Source organism: Ambystoma mexicanum, chromosome 8, assembly GCF_040938575.1.
Source record: "Ambystoma mexicanum isolate Mex_15411 chromosome 8, UKY_AmexF1_1, whole genome shotgun sequence".
Classification (NCBI taxonomy): domain Eukaryota; kingdom Metazoa; phylum Chordata; class Amphibia; order Caudata; family Ambystomatidae; genus Ambystoma; species Ambystoma mexicanum.
The window spans coordinates 1692282950-1692310024 of record NC_090929.1 but is presented as its reverse complement, the minus strand read 5'-3'; the positions used below and the strand labels follow the sequence as shown (position 1 = coordinate 1692310024).

General features: G+C 46.0%; 1 protein-coding gene across 1 annotated transcript in view; it reads right to left on the bottom strand.

The window, feature by feature from the left end:
- Positions 1-21359, bottom strand: part of LOC138473831 (deleted in malignant brain tumors 1 protein-like) — an 835597-nt gene extending 814238 nt beyond the window's left edge. Inside the window, exon 1 of the mRNA XM_069612216.1 lies at positions 21315-21359. The gene's annotated coding sequence lies outside the window, so the exon portion shown is untranslated. The remainder of the gene's footprint in view (positions 1-21314) is intronic.
- Positions 21360-27075: the final 5716 nt, after the last annotated feature.

Below are 27075 nucleotides of genomic sequence, written 5' to 3'. Positions count from 1 at the left end.
GTTTTCGGCGCAAGTACCACAGGCGCTAATAGCACCACAAAACCCCCATTGGGTCTTCAGGACCCAATGGGGAATGGGAAATAACGGTTAACTCACTACTAATAGCGCCGGGATAAGTAGCGGTAACACTATGTGCGCTGGCAGAATCCTGGCGTTATTACCGCCAGGCTCGTGATGAGGCCCAAAGTGTTGAACTCCAGCAGGTTTAAAGCTCCTCATGGATATATGTCCAGTTGGGCAGAAGACATAGGTAGACCCATTGATGATTCGACCTGGTACAACATTCGGACAAGGGCGGGTAAGTCGTCCCAAGCAGTGCAGCTAAAGGAGAATTGTTTTAAGTTGCTGTGCCACTGGTACTTGACCCCGGAACGGTTGCACAAGATGAACCCTGAACGTTCTCCTCAATCCTGGAGGAGCGGGGCATTCTCAAGCTTATTTCCACATGTAATGGGTTTGCCCTCAGATCCTGGGGTTCTGGAGGGAAGTGGTAGCCCAGATTAAGGAAATCTGTGGTTTGAGTTTGAAATGGATCCCTTGGTGCTGCTTTTAGGGAACGAGGACTTGCAGGGTCATTGCAAATTGGGAGCCAAAGGTTCTAGGCGTATTACCCACTCCTGGTTGGAGCGAGACTGGTGATAGCAAAACACTGGAAAGCCCCTGAAGTGCCTGACATGAAGGAGTGGTGGGTGCGTGCGTTAGTGGCTGCCATGAGCAAAATAGATGGGGCAATGCAAGGGTGGATGGTGCACTTTATAACTGAATGGGCCACCTTAATCAGGTACATAAATATCCATGATAACCGCAATATCCATCATAAGCCACACAAGATGGCATCTTTTACGTTTCTGCAAGTTACCAGCTGAGACTTATGTTGTCTGACGATAGCATTATACATCTTTCTGGTACAGGGAGTACTGTATTTTACTAAAGTCTAAATAGCAAAAATAAATCCAATCATGTCCATCCGGTGTCGAATCAGCATCTTCAATTTCGAAATTGTATTGCATTTACATGCTCATTGATACCCTCTGTCTGATGGATTTGTAATTGAATACTATATCACGTTCATCAAAACATTATCACTGTTATCCACAAATAATACAAGATCATTATATACATAACTAGCAGGTGTACCCCTGCTTCACACAGCAATTCCTACTTCAGTCCTAGTTTGAAGTGTATTTAATGAAGTAAACCAATGTTTCTTTGTAGACAATATTGCTAGTGTTACCTGTAGGAGCTTGTGTGAACAAATTGCCTTTGTTTCAAACTCTGGAGCAAGCCACATAGACCAGGAGAAAAGCATGAATCCTGTAAATCGGGTCCAGCTACTATGAGTTGGAGCGTGGAGATTGCGCAGTAACATTATTGTTGTTCTGATCTACAGTCGAGGCAGCAGCAACCTCAACATAAGTGCTGTACGTGTATGGCTGAAGCATGTAAGCTTGAAGTGCCATACATGTACCTGTATGGCTGAAGCAGGTATGCTTCCTGCTGTTGAGATGGCATACATTCATCAACTGCCGTAGGAAATGAAGTTTCTGAAATTATCATGAGAGATTTGCCACGATGTGACGGACAACGTCATTGCGAACACTATTGAAGAGACATGCATCGTTTCCTGCCACCCACATCACTACAAAAGCACTGTATTGTGTCACCTGCATGACTTAAAGTGAGTGCCGCTAATGTCAGCTAGAATGCTGATAGTGTGGAAAGTTTAGGAACAATGAACTGCTGAAGTTTTCATGAACTACTGAACTTTTGGAATAATGAACGTAGAACTACGGCAGAACTACAGCTCGAAGAGCCATATGGCCATATGGCAGGGCTAAGCATTGCAGACCGCTAACAAAACAAATCAGAAAAAGGTATATTTTATACTTGTTACGTTGTCTACACCATGCAACCTACTCACATGCCAAATTTCTGGTTTGTAGCATGTTGGAACGTATGCTGAACATTTCTATCAGACACACATACACATATCCGCACATTTCCCATATATATATATATATATATATATATATATATATATATATATATATATATATAGATGCATCAAAAACAGTCAGATTTGTATCCACATCAGGATTAATGTAGGTAGCTGCCCTGTATTGATCTAGACTATACAAAATGACATACCTGCTAATGTTCTGTTCATCCGTTGATTCCTTGTTACTTTGTTGAAGTAGAAATTACTAACCGTAACGTTCTTTCTATGGATTCTTCTCCCGCAGATTCCTCATCTATTAGATACCAACATCCAGCTCTGCTGCTTTGGAAAACCTCAACAGGGGCGTAGTGGACCTTGACTCTGCCGTCGATCGTTGATCTGTCTTGCTCGGTGCTCAATCGTCGGCTCCGGATGTGACATCAGCCGTCGTATATATAACATTTACCTATGCCGCATACCTCAGTTTCCCCCTTTTTTTCCTGAGATCACCTGCTGCATAGGAAAACAGAGAGAGAAAAAGCGGGCTCACAGCCCATAAGAGGTGAACAACAACAACAAACTTTCCAAAATGGAAGAAAACCTTTTGGAAGATACTACAAAATCTGTAATCAGAACACATTATTTATTTTATTTGGTGGGAGAGAGAAACCATGCAGCATGAAAGGAAGAAAAAGGTCATCACCGGAACATCACCAGGTGTCAATCCACTAAAAAGATGATGCTTACCAACTGTCAAACTTTCTGAGTGGTGATTTAATGGATGGGGAGCTGAGGAATCTGGGGGAGAAGAATCCATAGAAAGAACATTACGGTAAGTAATTTCTCTTTCAATGGATTGTCTTTCTCCTGCAGATTTCTCATCTGATAGACTCCCCAATCAGTGAGGTAAATTGAGGCGGGCAGAAAGTTATAACAGAATTTGGAGGACCACCCTGCCAAAACATGCATCGGCTCCCCGGGCAACATCTAGACTGTCATGTCTAGTGAATGTGTGTAGTGAGGACCACGTTGCTGCACGACAATGATCCCTAACCTGGACTCCACTATGTAAGTCAGTTGATGCAGAGGCCCCTCTAGTTGAGTGCACCCTGATGCCGGTAGGCAGCTCCCTGCCTGCAGATTGATATCACTACGCAATGCACAAAATTATCCACCGGGATAGTTTTTGTTTTGTTACTGCCAGCCCTTTACGGACTAGGGAAAAGGCCACGAAAAGTTGATTGGATTTCTGAAAAATTCAGACGTCCTTCTGAGATAGAAACTCAGGGCCCTTTTGGGATCCAGTGATTGGAAACGCTACTCCTCTTTAGAAGGGTGCAGAGGTAGATAAAAGGCTGGCAGGTCTATGGCCCGTGACAAATGAAACTCGGATACCACCTTTGGCAGAAATCCTGCCCTTACTTTAAGCGAGACCTTCTCTCGAAAGAACCGCAAAAAGGGCAGTTTGCAGAAAAGGTCCTGTAATTCACTAACCCACCTGGCAAATGTTATGATATGATATGATATGATATGGCATTTATAACGCGCCTATACACAAGTGTTTATTACAACTAAGAAAGCTGTCCAAAGAGAGCAGCCTCAAAGAACAGGTATGCATGGGCTCAAAAGGTGCCGCCATTAAGAAAGTTAAAACCAAATTAAGATCCCAACCTGGAACAACAAAGGGAGTTGGCAGAAACCTATTCACAAGGCCCTTCAGGAATTGGGCCATAACCGGGATCATAAAATATGAACCTTGATCCAGGGACATCTTAAACACAGACAAGGCCACCAAATATCCTTGGACTGTGGTGACCTGATGGCCTGCTGAGGCCATTGACAGAAGGAACTCCATCACTGCAGTGGTGGGACCAGAGATGAGGTAAATCTTGCATTACCTGCACCATGCCTCAAATCTTCTCCATAAGTACAGAGATCTTGTAGATGGTCTGCATGTAGCCAACAACACCTCAAGTACATCCTTGGAGGTTGAGGGACTCCAAGTTCGGGTGAAGCACCCAACCTTCCGACTGGGTTAGGAGATCCGGGCGCCGAGGCAACCCGGAGAGGTGGGCAGATGGTCAGATCCAGAAGGTTCGAGTACCACATCCTCCTTACCCAGTACGAGGCGATCAGGATCATAGATGCCTCTTGAGCCTACTGAGAACCTAAAGAATTACGGGAATCGGAGGGAAGGCGTAGTGGAGAGGGAACATCCAATCCACCAGAAACGCGTCCCTTAGTGCGCCGTTCACTGGGAATTCCCTCGAGAAAAACTGTCTGCACTTCCTGTTGTACTCTGTGGAAAACAAGCCAACTCACGGGGTAAGCCAATGAGGAACACCTCCTTTAGGACTTCTTGGCACACTTCCCACTTATGTGAGACTGTTCTCTGCCTGCCAAGAGCATCCGCCAAACTGTTCTCTGTCAGATGAATTGCTGAGACCTAGATCTGGTCGGCCAATTGCCAGAACTACTGCTGCATCGGCTCTCTGCAGAGTGGGAGGGAGCGCACGCCACCCTGCTTGTTCAGGTAGTGCATGGCCACCGTATTGTCTGTCGGGATCAGGACATGCTTCGCCTCCAGAGACAGAGAGAACGCTCTCAGAGCTAGCATGAAGGCTCGCAACTCCAGCCTGTTGATGTGCCACCTGGCTTCCATTGCTGACCAAAGGCCGTTCACCTGCAAGTCCTCGCGGTGAGCACCCCAACTCTTCCGGAATACGTCTGTGATCACTCGGGCCTGAGGCCACAGAGACCAGAAGGGTTCCCCCACCATGAGCTTGCTGCTGTTGGCCCACCAACCGAGGTCATCGACAATGACCTGGATATGCTGAGGGAATCCGAAAGGGTTCCGAGGTACTGGAACCACTGGCCTCGTAGGAGCCATTGAAGAGATCTCATGCGCAGCCTGACCTCTGACACTAGAAAGATGCAGGAGGCCATGAGCCCTAAAGGTGGAGGAAGGAAGCTGCTGGTAAGTCAGTCTGGTTCTAGAACTGGCTCACCATCTGCCCAATACTATTAACTCTCTCTTCAGGGGGAAAAGGCCTTCCCCACGAATGTCTAGGACTGCTCCGATGAACTGGAGCTTTTGGACTGGCATCACATGGGACTTCTTCAAGTTCAGGGAGAAGCCCAGCCTGGGGAGTATTGAGCAGGTGTCCTCTAGGTGAGACAAAACGCGCTCTGCCGACTTCAACCCCGATCAGCCAGTCTTAGTTTAGTTTAGTTTAGTTTAGTTTAGTTTAGTTTATTACTTATATAGCGCTCCTAACCCAAGGGTAACTGGGCGCTTATACTTGAACAGATAGTGGATTACAAAGTAGGCTATATAGTAGGTTACATAATATAATAGATTAGAAGAGCAGATTTACAGTTACAAAGGTTACATGGTAGCATAATGCATAATATATTTACAGATGGATAACGTAGTCATGCAGGTTTGGATTTTAACAGAGGAGTAGGTTACATAGTAGGTTACAAAGTATGTTACATAATAGAACAGGTTTGAAGAACCGATTTATAGTTACAGAGGTTACATGATAACACAGTGGATAGTACATTTACAGATAGATAAAGTAGCCTGGCAGGTTCTGATTTCGCAAAGCAGGCCAGGTATTTGTGGGTATGCTCATAAAAGGATGTCCCGTTTGTGTGTGCAGTTTGTACAGTGTACAGTGTGGGAATAAGTTTGATGTGCTAGTTGGTAGTTTGGGAAAAAAGCCAAGATTTGGTCTTCACTCTGAAGGCAAAAAAATGAGGTTTCTTATCTAATGGCTGGCGGGAGTGAATTCCTGCCTTTGGCAGCGAGTACTGGGATGCTGGATCCTCCAGCCGTTTTTAGGTTGTAGTTAGGAACGGTGAGTCGGTTTAGGTAATTGGATCTGGTGGGTCTGTCGGACTGAGTTCTGGAGAATTTGTCCAGGAGGTTGGAAAGACATTTGTGTGTGATGACTAGGGATCATAGTGTGATTCTGTCGTGAACGGGTAGCCAGAGTGCATTCCTTCTGAAGGAAGAGATGTGGATATGTTTAACGCAGATCTTAAGGCAATGTTCTGCAGGACTTGGAGCTTGTTTAAGTTCCCTGAGCAGGAGCCGAGGAATAAGGTGTTACAATAGTCTAGCTTTGAGAGAATATGTGCCCTGGCTAGTGTTAAGCGGCTATTGGTTGATAAGTAGGGTTTACAAGCATTTATAAGTTTATTGGTGTAGGCCGTAGTGGATGCTGTGCTGTTCACTTGTTTTTTAAGGGATAGAGTGGAGTACAAGTAAACATCAAGCGTTTTTACTTCATTAGAGACTTTTATGGTGTTTCCGTCGATGATGAAGGCGGAGTAGCGTTTGTCTAGTAGCTTAAGTTTTGCTTCAGAGCAGATGATTAGAAGTTCAGTCTTGCCATCGTTTAGACAAAGACTGTGAGTGGTCATGCAAGCTTGGATCTCTAGGTAGATGTTGTTAATCATTGTGATGTCAGTTATATAGCAACCAGTGAGTGTGATGAGAATCTGGATATCCTCCGCATAGTTGGTGTAAGTGACACCCAGATTGTCAAGACGATCAAAGGGAGGCTTGGTAAATATATTATAGAGTGTGGGGGAGACACAGGATCCTTGTGGTACCCCACAGTTGATGGGCTCTGGCGGAGCTGATGCAGATAGTGAGAAGACTCTGTTTGAGAGGAAGGATTGTATCCAGCTAGCGGCGTTCAGAGGGAATGCTGCTGCTGAGGTTAGGTGCTTCGATAGGATTTTATGGTCGACAAGGTCGAAGGCTGCTGAGAGATCCAAGATTAGGAGGATGGCTTGTTTGCCCTTGTCATTTGATTCATCCATCTGTATCTTTAGGTTGAAGAGAGCTGTCTCAGTGCTGTGTCTGGGTCTGAACCCAGACTGCTGTAGACCTAGTACATCATTATCTTCCAAGTGTTTCTAAATTTGGAGATAGGCTGTACGGTCTAGCATTTTTAGAAGGAAGGGGACCGTTGTTAGAGGCTTATAATTGGTAGGGATCCTGGGGTCTAGGTTAGGTTTTTTTAGAAGCGGTCTGACCCAGGCTTCTTTGAGATTATCGGGTACTGAGCAGTTTTTGAAAGATGAGTTTTTCAGTGCTGTAATGAATAGTGCTAGTTCTCTAGCGCCATCCTTAATGATCGATGCAGAGCAAAGATCGCCTTGGCAGTTCGAGGGTTTTATCCCAAGAATTATGTTCTCTACTTCCTTGTGTTAGGGAGAATTCTCATTTATGGCTAATTTCCCTCACCTAGTGAGTCCCTCAGCAGCTTTGCTGGATTTCTGGGGTTTATTTTTTCCACCTGGTAAGAGTGTGAGCCTTTTTCCCACTCTTACATGTGTTTTGCCATGTGTATTTCTACTGTTTGTGTGATCTTGGGCTCTGGAGCTACACCACTCCATGAGCCCCACTTTTTGTGTGTGTTACACAGCACCTTCAGTGCAGTGACACAGGGTCGTCTTTGAGACTTCCCACTGACTCAATTTTTCTGGGGCTAACTATTGTCCCCCAGAAACATGTAAAGTTGCCATTAACTTTATATAGTCACTTTAAATTGCAGACCCAGTAGACCCCATTTTACATGGAGTACTGGAAAGGGTTAATTCCTACCCCTTTTTTGTCTGTGCCTCTCTGAGCTTTATTTTGCTCTCTTGACCCTAAGACTTGGCTGGTGGCAGTGGTATCTACCCTAACTTTTCTACCACGATTATACTATATAAACATGGTACTGTTTTAGGCTATTATATAAGGCTCGAACTTAAACCTGCTTGACCAAATACTTTTTATTTCGGCTCTGGTTGGGTTTTATCGCCATTTCTTTTTGTTAAAGTCCTTCTTGTGTTTTACTTTGCGCGGCAAACCAGGTTTTCCTCCTTTGTTCACCGACCTTTGGTGGGCTTCTGTCCAGAAGCCCTCCTTTGGCGTCTGGGTGTCTAGGTGGGCTGAATGTGAGGGAGGCGTTTAGTCACCCCCTGCACAGGGTCTTCTTGGAGACCCAAGTCGCACTTTGTATTGACTGGCTGAGGTGGTTGTCCGGGCCGGACAAACCCCCTGCTGAGTGATTGACAGCCAGGCAGTGTGAATGGGGGATTTTGGCATAAAAGGCAGGACTCTAGGGCTGGAAGTCAGCGTCGCCACTGAAACTGCAAAGAACCGAAGAGATGCAGAGAAGACGGCTGCTTCAACTCCCAAGTCCCGGTGAAGCCCTGCTGCAGTCCTGAGCTATCTACCCTTCAATGACATGAGAAGATACAGTCCGGAGTCTTCTTCCCTTGAGCCTGGCGGGATCAACCAGCTCACCTTCCACAGGCAGAGGATCCTCTTCTTGGTCAAAATCGCTGCACACAGCTGTAGTGGTCCGGATAGCCACCTGAAGAGCCTCTCCTGTTTTAAAGGAGCGCACCTTTTGTTCACCGTTGCTTTGCTGCTGCTGACTTCATCCCTGGGTAGTGCAGATCGCTCGAGACGTCCTCCTTCTTGTCCCCACGACTGAAGCTTCAGGAACCGTGAGTCTGCAGGAACTATCAGGAACAACTGCCGTGGCACCAGCTCTTCTTCATACGAATAAGGTACTGTGTCCGACTTCGAGAAACTAGGGTGACCCCTTTTCTCCTCATCAAAGGCTTGTCCTTATCTTCCTTCCCTCTTATAACTTTTGCTTCCCTTTTGACAATATGTAAGTACTCCTGGCAACCTCAAATCGTGAACTGTTCTAGCCTTGTGATCCTCGACAACAGGACCCCTGTCCCATTGACACTGGCACAGGCCTATTGACTTTTATCTTCATTTTAGAAAGTGTCTCTTGATTCTATCTGCCTTGACAAAAGTATTGCCTATGATTTTTGTCCCCAACTCTCTTGTGTTAATTCATGTGCTAAGTTTGTTTGACTACGGTAACATTTCTTCTCACGGGTACGCTTCTCGTCCGTAAGACCTAACTGTCATTACTGTCAAAAAGTGATCTGTAACAACCCCCGGTAATGTCTTTGTTTCACAACACCGGTCTGTCAAATCCAAAGGTACTTACCTTGAATTGTTCTGCACAAGGGGGATTGGTTGTGTGTAGTGTATTTGAAGTGTGGTTTTAATTTAATAGAGGTGAAGTGTTTTGTGAACAGATGGTCTAAAAATAAATGTACTTTTACTTTTTAACCAAAAACCGTGAGTCAGTGTTTGCTTGAGTCACATTCATTGTAGTCCTTTGTGTAATCTGTACTACTGCTCATTTGCTCTTGAGATAAGTCTGGCTGCTCCGCTACTGCTACCACTCTAACTGCGTAGTACAGGCTTGTACCAAAGGTGAAATTGTACTACGACCTGTAGTCTTAATCTTGTGTAGTGGTCCCTAAGGGCACTGCCCAGGATTCTGCCTAACACCTTGATGGAGACGGGTGTAAATTGGAAGGGGGTACATAGTGGGTTTTGGTGGACTTGAGTTTTGGAGGTATTGTTATTGATGGTCAGGTTATTTATTTATTTATTTTGTTTCAATTTAGTTTGTAATAGTGCTATTTTATCTGATAGGGCCTTCTGTATATTAGCCCACCAGGCGGTGTCTTTCAGGCACGTGTCAGCAGGGGGAGCTGGTGACTCTAGTTCCCTAAATATTGTGACGATTTAGTATTTGATTTAGCGTTCTGGATTCTTTCATCGTAGATTTCCTTTTTAGTGCTATGAATGGTAGTTTAATAGGTTGTTGCCACAGCGACAACATTTTGTCTGTTGATGGTAGAAGGGGATTTTCTCCAGATGGTTTCAGCTGTTCTCTTTTCATTACGGAGTGATGATTTTAGGTCTGCTGTAAACCAATTATTTAGGTTTGATTGATTGATTGTTTATTTATATAGCGCCTATACACAATGTGTTTCAAAGCGCTTCAAGGAGGGGGGGGAACATAAGAAAATACAGTTACATTCAATTAAAGTCCTTGAAACAATACAGAATGTGAAAAATAACTATCGTACTTTGTATCGTATTTGTATCGTGATTTGTCGGTTTAGCTTTTCACAGTTTAAGTGGAGCGATATCGTTTATTGCTTGCTCCAAGGTGTTGTTGTACCTTTCCGCTAGCGTCGCGGGATCCTGTTCAAGGTTTGGTGAATTGGTGATGGACTGTAGGTGTTCTATAGTTAAGTTACGCTTGTTCCTGGATATGGTAGGAGGGGCAAGTGTTACTCCTATGTTGATAGAGGGTTTCTCCTGTATGGAGAATGTGATGCCATGGTGGTCTGACCATGCAAGTGGTTAATTTTCTAGGATGGTGATGGGGCAGTTGAGGTCTGCCAGCCAATCTAGAGCCATCCAAGTATGGGAATATATAGACTCTGGGCCTCATCACGAGTTTGGCGGTAACCCTTAAATGCGGTGGTAGCGCTATTACAGCCACATTTAAGAGGCCGCCAAATCATGGCTTCAGCTGATTTCCCCCAGCTCTGAGCTGGAGGGAAATCCGCCGAACATTTGACGATTTTCGGCGCGTTTACTGCCGGCGGGAAATCCGCCGGCGGTAATAGCGCGAAAATTTCCCATTGGGCCCAATGGGGAATGAGGAACTCCCGAATGGGCTCGATGGGGAAGGGGCAATACCCATTCCGCCAAACCCGTGATCTGGCGCTAATAGCGCCGGGGGGTTTGGCGGTAGGGCTATTAACGCCAGCGCTAGTAGCGCTGGCGTTACCGCCCAACTCGTGATGAGGCCCTCTGTGTCTCCTGAGGTGAGCTGCGACTACGGCCATGAGCTTGGTGAAGCACCTTGTAGCAGCGGTCAATGGGTAGTGCTTTTCCCCTATGAGGAACCTCAGGAACTTCCTGTGCTTTCGATGTATTGGCACATGGAAATAAGCATCCGGCATATCTATAGACACCAGCCAGTCCTGCAATTCGAGAGCGTGGAGACTTTATCTCAACGTCATCATCTTGAACTTGTCTTTCCTCAGGAACTTGTTCAAGGCCCTCAGTTCAAAAATGGGACGGAGACCTTCTTCCTTCTTGGGTACTAGGAAATACCAGGAATACCAGTCTGACCCTCTCTGCTCAGGCGGTACCTCTTCCACGGAACCCTTCAACAACACGGCTCTCAGTTCTTACTGGAGCTCCTTTCCCAGTTGGCTTGGAGATGGTGGCGGTCTGTCTGGAGATTTCCTTAAGGGAAAATAATAACCCCACTGCATGAGCTCCAGGGCCCAGGCATTGGCGGTCATCTCCTGCCATTGGGGTCAATGCTCTGATAGTCATCTACCAACCAGAAAGTTGTGGGAGGGTAAAATCAAAGCGGCTTAAAGCGGGAGGAGCTGCCCCTGCCACTGCTGCTGCTTGCTGGCCTCTGGAAGCCCCCCGGCCCTTGCCTGGCCTGTGGGAGCTGCGCCTTTCTGCCTGTAGCCCCTGCCCCTAGAGGCGAATCTGAAGGCAGTTTTGCCGGCTGTGCAGCTAGGCCCAGCGACTTTGCAGCAGTCTTTGACTCCTCAGATTCTTCCAGGGAGTCATCAGAATTCTGACCAAAAAGGAACTCACCCTAAAAGGGCATGTCCAGCAGTCTGTTTTGGACATTAGGCGAAAATCCTAAAGACATGCCTCCTCAATGCTATAGCCAATGCCATTGAACGGCCCACGCAGTCCGCAACATCCAGGCCTGTTTGCAACAACGGCCTGGCCATCTCTTTCCCATCCTCCACCAGCTGTACGAAGCAGACTTGCATTGCCCCCTCAGGGATATACTCCACCGCATTTTCCACTGCCTTCCAGAGGCTGAAAGAGTATTTGGCGAAACCACTAGCCACGTTAGTAGCTTTCAGAGCCATGCTGCCCGAGGTAAAAACCTTCAGGCCATGGCGTCAATTCTTTTACCTTCTCTGTCAGGAGGCAGATTCGAGGTTAAAGATGCTGGTCTGATGGAGACTGTAGCAGCCTGCACAAGACCTTCCGGGGAAGGGTGAGAAGACAGAAATGGCGGGTCTCCTTTTGCCAGCCTGTATTTTCCAGTCATGGTGGAGCTGCATGGAGGGACGGAGCCACAGAGAGGCTACTGGATCGGCAATCGCTGGGTTAAGAGGCATATTCCTTTCAGTAAATGGACCCTAGTCCAGTATGTCGGTTAACTCGTAACCTTGGACTGGCACTGCCATAGCCTGCACTCCTAAGGTGTCCACTACCCTATCTACCAGTGCTCAAAAATTGGCATGGCTGTGGGTGTAAGGTTGGCTTTGGGATGTGTCTAGTCCATGGCAACGTGCAGCCCCTGTGCCAACTCCAAAAGGTCAGCTTGGTCATTGAAATAGTTGACACCCACTGTTCCCATGTATACAGGATCAACTCCTCCCTGATCATCCCCGCCATCGTTGCAAAAGATGGATGTCATGGTACCGAAGAAGTCGGCCCGGGAGAGTGGGATAAAATATTTTTTTGCCTAGTATCAGCGCTGAGGGCTTGTCCTTTGACACTGATAAGGTGACTGCCGGCGTTGATCGGGGCTGTGGCACTGAGGTGGCGTTGGGGATGCTAGGACCTTAAAGTGCACGGGAAGGCCCCTAAATTGATGGTTTGGGTGCCTTCTTCAGCATTGAGCCAACTGCTTCCCTGACACCGATGGCATTGACACTGGGGCTTGCATGGGGTTATTAACCGATATTTTGGAGTGGTAGTCAGAACACTGTTTGAAACTCGAAACTCGAGGCACAGACATCTCCCGGTCGAATGAAAAATACAATTCTGATGAAAATACGTCAAAAAGAGTCATAGACTCAATTCATTGTGTTCCTAGAGCAGCGTGTCGAGCCTGTGGAAAAAAGGAACACAGCTGTGCAGTGTAATGGCATGGTATACATACGACGCCCAACGTCACGCCCGTAGCCGACAATCGAGCACCGAGCAAGACGGATCCACGGTGGAGTCGAGGTACACTATGCCCCTTCGAAGTTTTTTTAGAGCAGAAGAGCTGGGTGAGGATATCTATCAGATGAGGAATCTGCAGGAGAAAGGAAATTCATTGAAACCATATACAAGGAGTGCATGGGCTTTTTACTAGAGCTAGGCAGTAACCCAGAGCAACTAAAATACAATCCCCAGTGAGTAAAAAAGAAAGTGCAAGAGTTGAACCGGTTGAAACAGTGGGACAAATTGACCCGTTGTAGTTACCTGATGAAATACAGGAGAATGCTTAGGCATTATGATCTCTTCCAGGATTTGTATTTTATAGACATACTTTTATGCACTTTCTTTTTTTAGTTTATTAGATTTTTATTAGGTTTTTAAAATACAACAGGTCACTCAACAATAGTCTTGATTTACGATGAATAAAGACTTTCCTCCCAAGAGTGCAGCCTGCAGGATAACAAATACACCTGACAGGCTAGGGGCTTGAGTGACAAGGCGGGAGCAGCAACAGCGCAACGGGAAACAAAACACAGACACCATTGAATATATGTACAAGCAGAAAACCACAGGTTCCAGCCGCACCACCCTAATGTCCCCACTCTTACCTGCAGTGAATGGTGAAGAAACTGGAAACCTACTTGTAGAAATGAGTCCCCAAGGAAATCGAGTGAAAGCAGGGATTGAATGTTCCCAAGTGAGTGTCTAGTATTGCAAAAAGATCTTGTAGTAGAAAAACAGCAGAGCGTCCCAAAAAGTCTTTAATTGTAATCCCAGAAGTGATCCGATGGTTATTGCAGCAGAGCGCCCTTTAGATCATTTGTGAAGATGAAGATTTCTCTGCAGAGCGTCCATCAGGGGTTAATCCAATAATCCTATAGATGCAGGAGCCAGTGGTAAGTGATGAGTGTTACCCGGGGCTCAAGGGGTTAACGCTCATGAGCCCCCTCCGTTGGAAAGGCGGAGTTTTGACTGGGCAAGGGAGTTATGGGGCACGTGCGCAGCAAGCGCCAGTTCCTGTTTGGTTGTAGAAGAATAAAGAAGTTCCTCCTATCTATCCGTGTGTGCGTCCTTCATTGGGCCTAGATCCCTAGGCAACATTTGGCGACGAGGATTTCTCCCGCACACTGGAGTCCTCCTCCTGCAGCAGTCCGCTCGTGGTGGGCAACCCAGCGAACCTCCTCCTCCTGCTCCACCTCCGCGCAACACGGCACTCCGCCGGATCCGCCTCGCCGGACCTCCTCCACCGAAGCTCCGCGGAAGCGATCCCGCCCGCGCCTCCATCCTGTACCCTGCCCGTCGACGCCTGGCCGTAGAAGAGGCCTGAATCGGCAAAAGCGGCGGACCCCCTTTGCCGGGCGCCGGGTGCACGTGCGGGCCTCGTCTCCCAGGCGCCATGAGCACCTCCAACCCTGGGTCCAGCCAGGGCTCTCCTCAACTGCCGCGGGTGGCGAAGTCGATACAACTACGTCTGCCCCCGCCGTTCACCATGACTCCTCAAGCCACCAAAGGCCCCAGGTGGACCGACTGGATGGATGATTTTCGTCATTTCGTGAGAGGATCCGGCGACGGGGACTCCCCCATCATGAGAGACATTTTCCTCAACCTGGTAGGGGGGGAAATCAAAACGGTTGTCAAGGCTATTCCGGCCGCAGACCAAGATACGTTTCCCAAGTTGATTGGTGCTTTGGACAAACTGCTGATCATCGAGGTCAACCGGGACTATGAAAGATATCTGTTCAACCAGTGCACTCAACTCCCGCAAGAGACTGTCGACGAATTCATCACACGTCTACGAGTGAAAGGGGCGAACTGCCAATTTGATGCGTTCTCGCTAGAGGAAGCCATTCGGCTGAGGGTGATCGAAGGGTGCCTCTCCCCCGCACTCAAGAAACAGCTACTCAAAAAACCGCTCACCATGCCCGAGGTCAGCGAACTTGCCCGCATCCATGAGAGAGTGGATGCACAGGCCTCAGCCATGGGACACTCCAACAACCCTAAAGCAGACACGGGGGAACTTGTGGCCGCCATACTGCCCCCCCGTCAAGGCGACAGGGGCCCTCAGCCATACAGACCACCACAGAGCCATCCTAGCTAACCCGGGGGTGAACAAACAAGAAATCAAACGGCTAGCCCGTGTACATGGTGAACTTGCGGTGAAGGACAATAATATCCTGCTCAGAGGGTGCAGGATCGTCATCCCCGCCACACTCAGGAGCGAGGTGGTCAGCATAGCGCACGAAGGTCACAGAGGAGCCGAGAACACGAAGAAGCAGCTCAGCAGCCGTTGACGAGTGGGTAAGGAACTGCCACGCCTGTCAGTGCACAGCCCCTGCAGAACGTCCGCCCCCACTCCAACATACTCAAATACCTGATCACCCATGGGAACGAGTAGCCATGGATTTCTACGGGCCGACCGAAGCGGGTGACTACATCTTACTCTTCATAGATGAGCACTCAAGATTCCCGATTGCCAAGGTGGTCAATTCCACGGCGTTCACTCAAGTGGCGGCGACGATAGAAGAGGTCTTTAGCGAGTGGGGGATCCCCAAGTGGGTCAAGTCCGACAACGGACCACCATTCTGTGGACAGGAGTTTGGGACACTGGCAGAGCACCTGGGGTTCAAGCACATGAAGATCACACCGCGCCACCCCCAGGCAAATGGAATGGCGGAGCGCTTCATGGCGTCGATCAAGAAGACTATACAGAGGGCACGGCTTGACGCAGTCGATACACACCAAGCGCTATGCCGCCTGTTAAGAGACTACAGGAACACTCCTCATGAGGTCACAAATAAGACGCCCGCCGAGCTCATGTTCCGATATGAGGTGCGAACCCGCATCCCGAGAAGTACGGCGCAGGCAGAGCCGGCCGACCATGATCTGCTCCAGAGAGACGCGGCGGCAAAGGAAAACGCGAGGCTCCGTACCGATGCACGGAGAGGAGCGGTGCCGCCGGAGTTCCAGGTAGGAGATGAAGTTCTGGTGCAACAGCCGATAAATAGAAAGACAGACCCGCGGTTTGCTCCAAGCCCCATGAGGATTGTTGCAGTGAAAGGTACGATGGTGACGGCTGAAGACCAGGATAGGACCGTCACCAGAAACTGTCAGCAGTTCAGGCAATACGCAAGAAGAGAAAACACAGAAGGACCTCAGAGGGCACACTCACCAGAACCAAGGATGCAGAGGGATGATGAGTGGTTTCCCCCGGAAGGAGATCCCGGGGACATGGGCCAGAGTGGAGCGACTGAAGAGGAGCCAGATCTTGGGACTCGAGGTGAGAGGCCGAGACGACTCATAAAGAAGCCGATGAGACTTGTTGAAGAGTGCTGAGTTATTGTTCGGACACAGAGTGTCAAGTTGATGTTTGGACATATTGTCCGGGGGTAGTGTTACCCGGGGCTCAAGGGGTTAACGCTCATGAGCCCCCTCCGTTGGAAAGGCGGAGTTTTGACTGGGCAAGGGAGTTATGGGGCACGTGCGCAGCAAGCGCCAGTTCCTGTTTGGTTGTAGAAGAATAAAGAAGTTCCTCCTATCTATCCGTGTGTGCGTCCTTCATTGGGCCTAGATCCCTAGGCAACAATGAGTTGTGCTGAAGGGATGTGGGGGAGACAGATGATTGGTGTAGGGAGCTCGTGGTCTAACCCAAGAAGTGCTTTGTGAACAGCTAATCAATGTGCTGATAGTAGAATGCGAGGAGCGCGTTATAACAGCTGTTCTCCGTGCAAGTGTTGTTACATGAAAGATCTGTTGAGGGTGTGCTATGTGTCACAGGAATCATAGAGGTGAAGGGTCTCTTTAGGAAATAAATGCCAGACATGTAAGAGTAATCCAAAAGGAGTCTGATAAAGAAGCCAGGAGTCGGTAGCCATAAGGTCACTCAAAGCAGGAAGCCGACAAGGAGCGTTCCGTAGGGAAGTCAGAAACACGGTCCGAGTCGGCAACACAGAAACAGGAGTCCGGGGGCTGAATAACAGGAAAACGCTGCTTTCCGAGCACAAGTAGCAACTGTTTAGGAGCACCGAAACTAAGGAGAGACTAACATAAATAAGGAACACAGAGGCGTACCTTCATGATGCCATGACCGCCATACACTAATACTGCTGTTTTAGTAGTCCTGTTTTTGTATGCGGCGTATGGAGCGTTGTAACAGTCGCCATGGCAAAGACCAGGGTCTACGAAAAGCAACCCTATGTAGGTAGGGAATAACACGAGGCTTGACAGATATGAACAAAGAATACATAACATTAGATCATAATGTGGCAAGATATAATACAAATGCGATAACAGCTCACACCCTCTAGATTTGGATAACAATTCGTTACTCCGATTGTGTTACGCCCTGTAAGAGAATGTCCCGGTTGACTTGGTCATCGGTGAAAGCTGACTTGCACCTCTTCTGGTGGTGTCAACCACTGATCCACCTGAAGTTGGTTATGCTACTGACTTGGGGCCTGATGCAAATGCAGCAAACAGAACTGGAGATTTGGGCCGTTCATCATTCACTCGCCCACCCTCTATGGTCCCTTTTCCAGTATCCTCTTCACTTGCTCCTTTGCCGCAACCAAGCCTCCCGACTAACCTGAGACTATCTGCCAGTCCCAATCTGCTCTACGAATCTGGAATGGTGCATTCAGATTCAGCTAATGATGCCTACAGTACCCATGAAACTTCTGGAACTTTGCTGTAAAGATACTATTAAAACTTTGCGGGGCAATGCACGAGGACCTTAAAGCCCAGGGGTCGAGCATAGTAGTGATGCACAATTTACTAGCTAACTATAAAGCTGCTGAAGTATCACACTCTAATGACCCTCGTAAGGAACCCAATCAAAGGAATCTCCCGCAAATATCTATACTCTCACCCCTTCTTCCTATTGTAATCACGGATGAGGCACCTGACAGTACACCAGAGGTGAATTCATCAACACTTTTTCCCTTGAGGAAACAATTTAGACTGGCAAAAAAGCTACAAGCAAAAGCCATTGAGAATTAAACAGTCAAAGCGAAGACCTACACTCTCTGGACAGAGTCCTTTAGTGGATGTTCAACCGCTAAATTCTACACTGCGCCCTGGAAATAAAATTACGTCAAAGAAACAACGAAAAAGAGTGGCACGATGTAGGAGAAGGTCTGCCCAGACTGTGGGAACATTAAGAAGTTGGCTGGTAGTGGAAGCTCCTGTAAAAAGAACAAACTTTGCAAGAGGAGCATACTCCGCTAAACAATGTGGACATTAATTCTCCTGTAAGTAAGTCTAATGGGTGTGAGGAAGTCAATACACCACAACTGGCCACACATGATCATGGCCAAGTAAAAAGCCCTAGGAAAGCTTCCATTACTACCTTGGATGAGAAAAAACTTACCATCGCCACGATGAAACATCTAAACGGTTTCCCCAACTAAACCGATCTACACAAATGGGATTGCTTAACAAAATACCATCACTAAGGATCCTGAACTCGGGGGATTTTGACTTCATCGAATGTCTGCGTAACCTGCAGCAAAAAACAATGCAGATTCACTGTTGTCTGCCTGAGACTGCGGCACTCATCCGGCAGCATCAGTCTTCTCTGCTCAACTTGAAGTGCCCACCCAGGCTAATACATATCCTTGTTCTTTTGCACAGTAACAACTATGCTAGAGTAAGATTGGACAATGGGGGGGAGATCTCTGATCCCATACATATATATATGGGTGTCAAACAAGAGTGCATGGCTGCCCCTATATTGTATAATCCATATATTTCTGACCTTCTCTCGCGTTTGTCTGCAAAATCTAATTGCCCCTGGAGGATAGGTGATCTGCCAGTAGTGGGCATTTTGTATGCAGACGATCTGGTCCTGTTTGAGCGGACAATTGCAGGCACAAAGAACATGCTCAATGAGCTGTCCAAATATGCCTGTCAATTGGGCCTGACCATTAACCTGGAATAAACAAGTGTAATACTAGTCTCCAGAAATAAGGTCAACAGGACCAGGATGGACACCTTAATTGGCAAAATAGATTACACCCTGTCCTACTCTTACCTAGGCTTAGAGTTCAATGCACAGGCTGACTGTGGTTTGGTAATAAACTACAAAATAAGAAGAGCAAAGTACCTTACTCTGCTGCGTGCACGTTTGCCAGAGCACAAGCAGGATACAGCATGATGGGGATCATCATGCTGTATAAGCAATGTTTTGTTCCCTCCATCCTGTATGGCCTTGAGGCATTGAGGCATTAGCTATCTAGGACTTATCCTGGCTGAACAGGCTGGAGGGACATTACTGGCGTTCAGTACTGGCCCTGGGACTCTCCTGCCCAATGGAATACCTCCGGTTGGTGCTGGGGTTAACATCGCTTAGAGGTATGGCACTCCAGGCAAGGGGAAGCTTCTATTTAAAATCTAAAATATTGCACTGGCCCAATTTGTAAGTTGTCAGCAGCCATAGGGCAGAACTATGATACAGAGAGGGTGCATAGGGGTTCCAACTACAAGTCTCTAAATGAGACACTCTTCATGGAGATCGGCTGGATCTTTGACTACAGCAGAAATACGGCTTACATTCACTTTTAAAAATCCTTCGAAAAGAAATTCAACAAATGGGATTGGTGCAGGAATTACAACCAACTCTCAAAACTAAAGGGGTACAAATCACATGTGGTTCATCGATACAGGAAAATTCAACCATACCTGCTTCTTTGCCCTGACCCGGCCATAAGACATTTTCTGCTGTAATTACGCATAAATCAATTGCCGGTCCAGTCAGTCACGGGGCCTCGTTTAAAACTAGCCATTCAAGACAGGTATTGCCGCATATGCAGCGTTATCAGCAAATTGGAATCAGCCAGACATGTGCTCACACAATGTACTAAACTGGGACCTTTGTATATGTGAAATTTGGGTGGTTTTGTGCACAGATATGAGGGAATTGTAGCAGATTCCTTTTGGGATTACTGCTCAAATGCAGATACCACTTCTTTGCAAATTGCCTTATATCGTGTGTGGCTGAATGTTAAATCCCTGTTGCCTGAATTAGGGGGTCCATCCCTTGAGACTCAAGGACATGGTGGGCGTAAGTTTGCTCGAGGTGAAAGTTACATTCTACCATTGGCGAGATGACTGCCCTAAAACAGGTACAGAAGAAAGGGATACTCTGGCCCCTGGATCCCTTACCATTATGATATGATATGATGATATGATAGGTTATTTATAACACGCTTAATACTCAGAGGTTTTTAAGCTCGGACCTAGGGATCGAACCTGTGTTGCTTTGTGTCGTCTTGCTTCCCAGGCAAGCACATTGCTGCTGAGCTATCCTCCTGGGATACCGATAGTACGTGATATTCTTTATTATTTTAGGGCTGGAAATGCTTCGGGTAAATTTGGTAGAATTAAGAAAGAAGGCATGCTGTAGGGACCTCTTGTCCTTTGTTTTACTGTCCTCGGTCATGGTGATCACAGTTCTAGCTCCCACGGGTCTGGATGAAACTGGAGACAGGTGGAGTGCATAGAGTATATGGCATGAGCTTTGAGTCATGAAGTGATGAATTTAGATATCTATGAAGTTCGAAAATCTGTGAATTTTATGAATTTTGATGTTTATGTGAGAATGGTTTTATGTACTTATTTATTTAATTCAGTTATATACATTAGTATTAGCATAATATTTTATTTTATTTGTATTTAAGTTTGTGTAAAGTTCTAGTTTTGAACTAAATCACAATAAACCTATTATAATTGGTTTAATCTGAAGAAACCAGAAGCAAATGGCTATTTTTTTTAAATATTACAATGTTAATTTCACATGATTACTTTTAATATATTGTGTAGTCATAATAAGAACCTTAGACTGGTCTTACTAAACAAAGCTTATTATCCAAATTTAGAATAACCAAATACATTATTTTCTGGTACACTCATTTTGAATTCTTTCAAATCCCCCACTTCCCCCTCATGAGAGTGTTAGGCGACTGAAAGCACCAATAAGGACTCCTCATTGCGCTGAATAAAATCATACAGCAATTCAGGAACATAAGAATAACCACTGATTTTTTAATTTGACTACTATGTATGTGTTAAAAGGGTTGTATTTTGAATCTTTAAGTACACAATGCACACTGGACTTGCTGCTCATTTAATTTTTCAGAACACTGAACCACCTAACATTAAAGTGCTTGCAACCAAGAACCATACACACTATTATGAAAAGACCTCCTGAGATAATTATAAATATAGGATTGGATACAATCTTGTTTTAAGGGAAAACCAAACAAATAGAGCTCCTATGGAATCACCATTGCATGACAATAACAGGGCTAGCTGACCCAGGAACCTAAATTAGAAAGCATTTGGATATTAGGGATTCTCAACAAATGTACATTCTTCACTCTACTCGACTCACTGGGAAAATTACAAAGAGTTAAGAATTAGAATAAATATCCTGCAAAGGGTAAATAATGATTTTAGATAATAAAGATGTCAAATTTAAAACTAGTGAGTAGATTCACATGCCTGCTTCTGATGCTGCTGTGGTGTTTGTTGCTGATGCTGTTGCGTTATTATCTAGGAAGGAAACATAAAACAATGTTACACTTCTTGTGGAATGATGTAATACTAAGTGAAAGCAAGCAATCACGTGAGAGAGGAAATATATAAATATATTTTCAAAATGCAACATATAATGAAGAAGCCACTGACATATCAGGTAAGTGACCATTATTTATTAGATTAACATCTTCAGGGCTGCAGCCTTCCCCACTCATCCTGACAGACTCCAACTGACACCAGTTCATAGCATCACATTCCAAGCTGAGCATCATCAGGTTCTGTGAGGTCACAGCCTGTGCTGCTAAAGTTCTAAGCAACCTATATCACAGAACTCTTTCCCTTAAAACAGAACAAGATGATGCGAAAGAAGAGGTAAGGGAAATAACAGTGAAAACAATAAAACATGTGAGATGAGTAACAATGAAGAAACACTGAACTACAGGAGGATGAAGACTCGAAGTTGCAGGAAGCACTCAACCAGTTTTGGCTACTCGCGCCTTGTTCCACACCTCACCTCCCTCCAATCGTACAGCATTCCCAAAGTCCTTCCACACAGTTGTAGTTCCAGAATACTTGGAATCAACCTTCCTGCTCCATCTCAGCAGCTTGATCCTGACACCATCACCTCTCCTCAAATCTTACAATCATGTTTGGCATCATATCACCGCATTGCCGCATCATCAAGCACCTTCATCCTGTCACGCACTGACTTAACATCAACACCCACCATCCTAGAGTTTCCCACCATCCAATCTGGGGTCAACAACATGTTGGTTTTGCGTCCCCTCATTAGTTCAAACCGGGCTAACCCACTAACAGGATGGGGCATACTCCTGTATTTGAATACTCTCCACATTAACTACCTCTGCTATTCTCAACCACTCAGGACTGGCAGGAATATTTCATCCATGAGTGTTCTGTTAAAACGCTCAATACAACCAGCACTACGGGGATGATAAAGAGATGTTCTCGTGTGTCTAATTCCACTCTCCTCCATCCATGATTGAAATTCTTCAGAAACAAATTGCGGACCATTGTCGCTGACCAAAACAGACGGCTAGCCTTACCTCAAAAATATATCCTCCAGTAACTTATCTCGAAAGGAACCTTCGGGATCATTGCAGTTCTGTTCAAAACAACTTTTTCCCAAGGCCGTGTTTGTACAAGTCATTTTGAAACTGCTTCAACGGATTGAAACCAATACTAGTACTCATGAGACTGAATGTATGCCCTTGATCTCCAAATACAATTTACAAAAAGTCAAGGGGTGTTATTTCCAGGATCAACAGGTGTTTCTCCCAACTGAAAGCCTCCAGCTAGAAATTGTTTGGCTATGCCACGACACTCAAGCAGCAGGACATAGGGGGATACGCAACACCACGGAATTGATCCAGAGAGACTTTTGTGGTATGTCTTCAGTCAAAAACCCCTCAGAGACCACCCTTGGGAAATTTAGTACGAATGATCATCCCAGATCGCCCATGGCAGATTATACCTACTGATTTTTATTGTGGATTTGCCACCTTCACAAGGGTTTACCACTGTAATGGTGATCATTGACTATTTCACAAAACTTGCCCATTTTGTGCCCTTACTGGGTGTCCCCTCCACGGCTCAGATGGCACGGATCTTTATTGAACCAATTTTTCACAAACGCGCAGTCTATTCTACTGCATGCTGTTAGGCAGAATTATTTGCAGTTCCCTTAGGGAGCACTACAGAAGATTAAGATTACAGGTATGAGTAATAAATCCCCTTTGGTATCAGTCTGTACCACAAAGATTTAGTTGGTAGCTGTGGCTAAGCAGTCAGACTTATCTCAAGAGGGAGATTAGCAGTATTCAGGGTTTACACAATAGGGCTATAGTGCTATGGCACAAGGAAACACTGACCAAAGCTTTGTATTAAAAAGAATATATATAGTTATTTTACACACTTCTAGTTCAACACATTAATCACAGTTAATAAGCAAGTGAAAATCAGTCAAGAAAAGTATACACAACTCCCTAGTTAAATTGTAGACAAGTTTGAGCAAGAGTGAAAACTGAGCAAAACGGCACAGTGAAAACCAAATACAAATGGCACTCTAGCAATTTCTCACAAGGGAGGGAAAGCACAAGTTATACAGAAATATCTTCTTACACACCCTAGCGAACACTTCCCATAAGTTTGTGAACAAGTTTAGGCAAGGCAGTACTTTAGCATAGAGAATACTTAAATGAAAACCGAGCAAAATTGCACTTCACAAGTTTAAAAAAGTGGGAAGGAAAAGGTGGTTAAAAGAAGTAGGTGCACCAACACAGTTCTAGTTGAGAAGCAATCTAGAGAAGGCAGTTCTAACAAATTTAGCCAGAGTCAATAGGCCTGTGCCAGAGTCAGTGGTACAGGGCAAAGGGCCCAGGAGCAAAATGTTCTTGTAGCTGCAGTCAAGTCTTTGGTTAACGATTTCGAAAAAGGTGGATGCAGAAGATGAAAGACAATGTTTATAATATAGGGGCGGCCAACCCAACAGGTAGGTAAAGGATTTAAAACACCTTTAGCACTACCACGCGAAAAGGGGCGGCCTGGCGGAACAATGTACCTTAATATGAAGAGGTGGCTCCTGCGATGGCGGTTGTATCTGGTAGTTCCTGCAGTTCGGGGGATCCAGCAGAGGAAGGGAGGCTCTCGTCATGGAAGAAGATTTGAGTTACTGCACTACCCAGGGATGAAATCAGCCGCGGTGCTGCTCGACGAATAAAAGGTATGCTCCTTTAAATCGCAGTCCAGGTGGACGGGTGCCTGGCTATCTGGTCTCCGAGTACAGGGTACTGGCGATTCGACCAGGGCAGGTCCAGGAAGGTGATTGGCAAACTGGTTGGCCCCACCAGCTCAAGGGAAGAAGGCTCTTGCAAATGAAGATCTTCTCTCGTCGTGTGGAGAAAAGTGGTGAGACGCTGCAGCAGGGCTTCACCGGTGGTTCAGTCGTTGCAGGTGTCTTTGGCTTCTCTCCTCTTCGGCTTCTTAGGTCCAGTGGCAACGTCTTGCTCTTCCAGTCCTCAGGACCCTGCTTTTATGCAAAAAGATCCCCATTCATACAGCCTAGCTGTCACTCACACAGTGGAGTGGTCATCTTGGCAGGGACCCTCAAGCCTATCAGGACAGAGGGCGACATGGACCCACCCCAGACTCAGTGGCGCCGAAAGGAGGACTTCTTGGCAGAAGCCCGCCAAAAGGACGAAAAAAGGACCCCCGACCTGGGTTAGGAGTTTAGAGAAAGACACTAGAAAGAAGTTATATTAAAGTTCTGGCAAATAAAAACTACCGGAGTAAAGTTAATGTTAAAATAAACCAGCGGTATGTTAGAGGCTGTCAGAAAACATGGTAGCCTCGAACAATGGGAAAATCCCATAGGGAAATATTCACGGTCGAATAATTACAGTAGTAACCACTGCCACCAGACAGAAACTTTTGAGAAAGGGGCTGTACGGTACCCTCTCGAAAATGAACACCAGGGAAAAACTATTAACCCTTCCCAGTACCTCCATAGTAAGATGGGTTGTACTGGTTTAGTTCATAAAAATAGACTAGTAAAGTCAATTGGGACTTTACATGCCCTGGGAGACAGTAGTCAGTCCCAGGGTATGGAGTCTATGTTTGGGGGTCACTATGACACCCCTGTGTCACTGCACTGAGGGTGCTGTGTAACACATGTGTATAAAGATGGTTCCTATGAGGGTGAGAAAAACCCCATAGACATTAAACACAAAAATAGCCTAGAACACACATAGCAAAAATGCCTAAGAGTGGGAAAAAAGAGTCACACTCTTAGCAGGAGAAAAAAACAAACCCTTCAAATCCAGCATAGCTGCTGGGGGACTCTATAGGTAAGGGAAATTAGCCATAAAATGAGAATTCTCCCTAAAACATGCTTACCTGAATCATGGACTCTTCACCACGCTGCATTCCTGTACCCCGAGAAGCATCGGGTCCTTCGATCGTCCTTCCTACGGATACTTATACCCGACGCTTTTCAACCCAATGGAGTTCCACACTCGACCAGGTTTTCAAGAGGTTTTTTCTGCCATTGGCTTTTTCCTCTTGCACAGGCATTCTCGGGCGGGGGTCCAGTGTCTGCCATATCTAATACTGCAACATTGTGGCTTTCATCCGGAGAAGGCCGTATCTCTTCACATAGAAGAAGTCGGACCGGAGAAAGAAGGGTAAGAAGTTTCAACTCCCTTCAGAAGAATCAGGTGAGGAGGAAGGGGATCTAACAGTGTTTAGTGAATCAGAAGCAGACATAACTGACAGTCTTGACAACAGAGCTAAGGACAAAAGGGGATTCCAAAAATCGCACATATTTCAGGATGCCAAATTTTTGTTACAGATTCCCAGACTAAGGCACAGAAAATTGCCCAAAATCCCAGTGTCGGAGTCCAAAATAAAGAAATTGACCGCCGAGCTTGCCCAAAATGCCCATTACCTTTGCCCCTTGGAGGAGAAAAAGGGTAGATTGTACGCCCCCGTCCGAGTGCAAGTGCAATATGCATTTTCAGCACTGGTGGACACTGGATCCCAAGCCACTTTTCTGTTAAAAAGCGCCTTTGAACAGCTAAATTCAGGAAGGGGGAGAAACACCAGATCCCTCTCACCCCTCTTCCTGGGCAAATCCAGAACTGCAACGGGAATGAAATTCCCGTCGAGGGGCCGGTGGATCTGGAAATACATATTGGGCGACATAAGGTGAAACACCCGGTCATAGTCGTGACTCCAGACGGAACCCCCTGTCTATTAGGGAATGACATCCTTCGCAGGTTCTCTCCCCTGATAGACTGTGTGAACAAGGTCCTCTGGACTCAGACTAACGGCTAATAAAATTAAAACAAAGTGTCAACCATGTTAGTTTAAAGGGGACATGCCACATTGTTGAACAAAAATCTGATCAAATTGAGTTTCATTTCCAAAATTATCAAATACCTGACATTACTGTAATTGCTGTAAGACAACAAACTGGTGATGGAAACTCCTCTCCCTTCCTGAAAATCAACCTTCTTTCCAATTTCAAGTGGCATTCCACACTGGAAGGAAATACTTTAAAGTTGTATACCAATTCCGAATCTGAAAATCCAAATCCTGTAGTCAAAAGTGATGAAAAACCAGCTCAGACTTTAGCTGACATTCAGAAAATTAGAGAACAACTGTTCATCCCTATTCAGTTAAATGAGGGGAAGGAGTCTGTTCTCGCCAGAGTGTGCCTGAACAACGGAAAGAGCTTCATCAGCGAAGCCATGTTCAGAAAGCTCCCAAAAGATCCAACCATTCCCACATTTGAACTCCCAATTCCAAACATCTCCTGCCTAGCAGGTGTATGCTAAAAATGTCCATAAGTGACAAAAGCATAGAGCATAATTGTTGGGTCGTGCAAGATGTCCCTACTGCATTCTATTTAGGCAGGGACATTCTCAATCGGTTTGCAATTAATTTGGACCTTATAAATTACAAGGCCTGGTCTGGGGGGCAATCCCATGGACTTTGATGATTCTGAAAAATCATTTTGGTCAGCCCAATTAATGCTCTATGCGGTTGAAGTTCAAATTGGAGAGGAGGTCACCATCCCAGGACGGACCGACAATTCCCACTTGAATTACAAATTAAAAGAGGACAGAAACTACAAAATCAAGACGCCTATGTACACCTCAATGCACATCTTCAACAGCAGGGGTTGGGGTTAAACCCAACACCC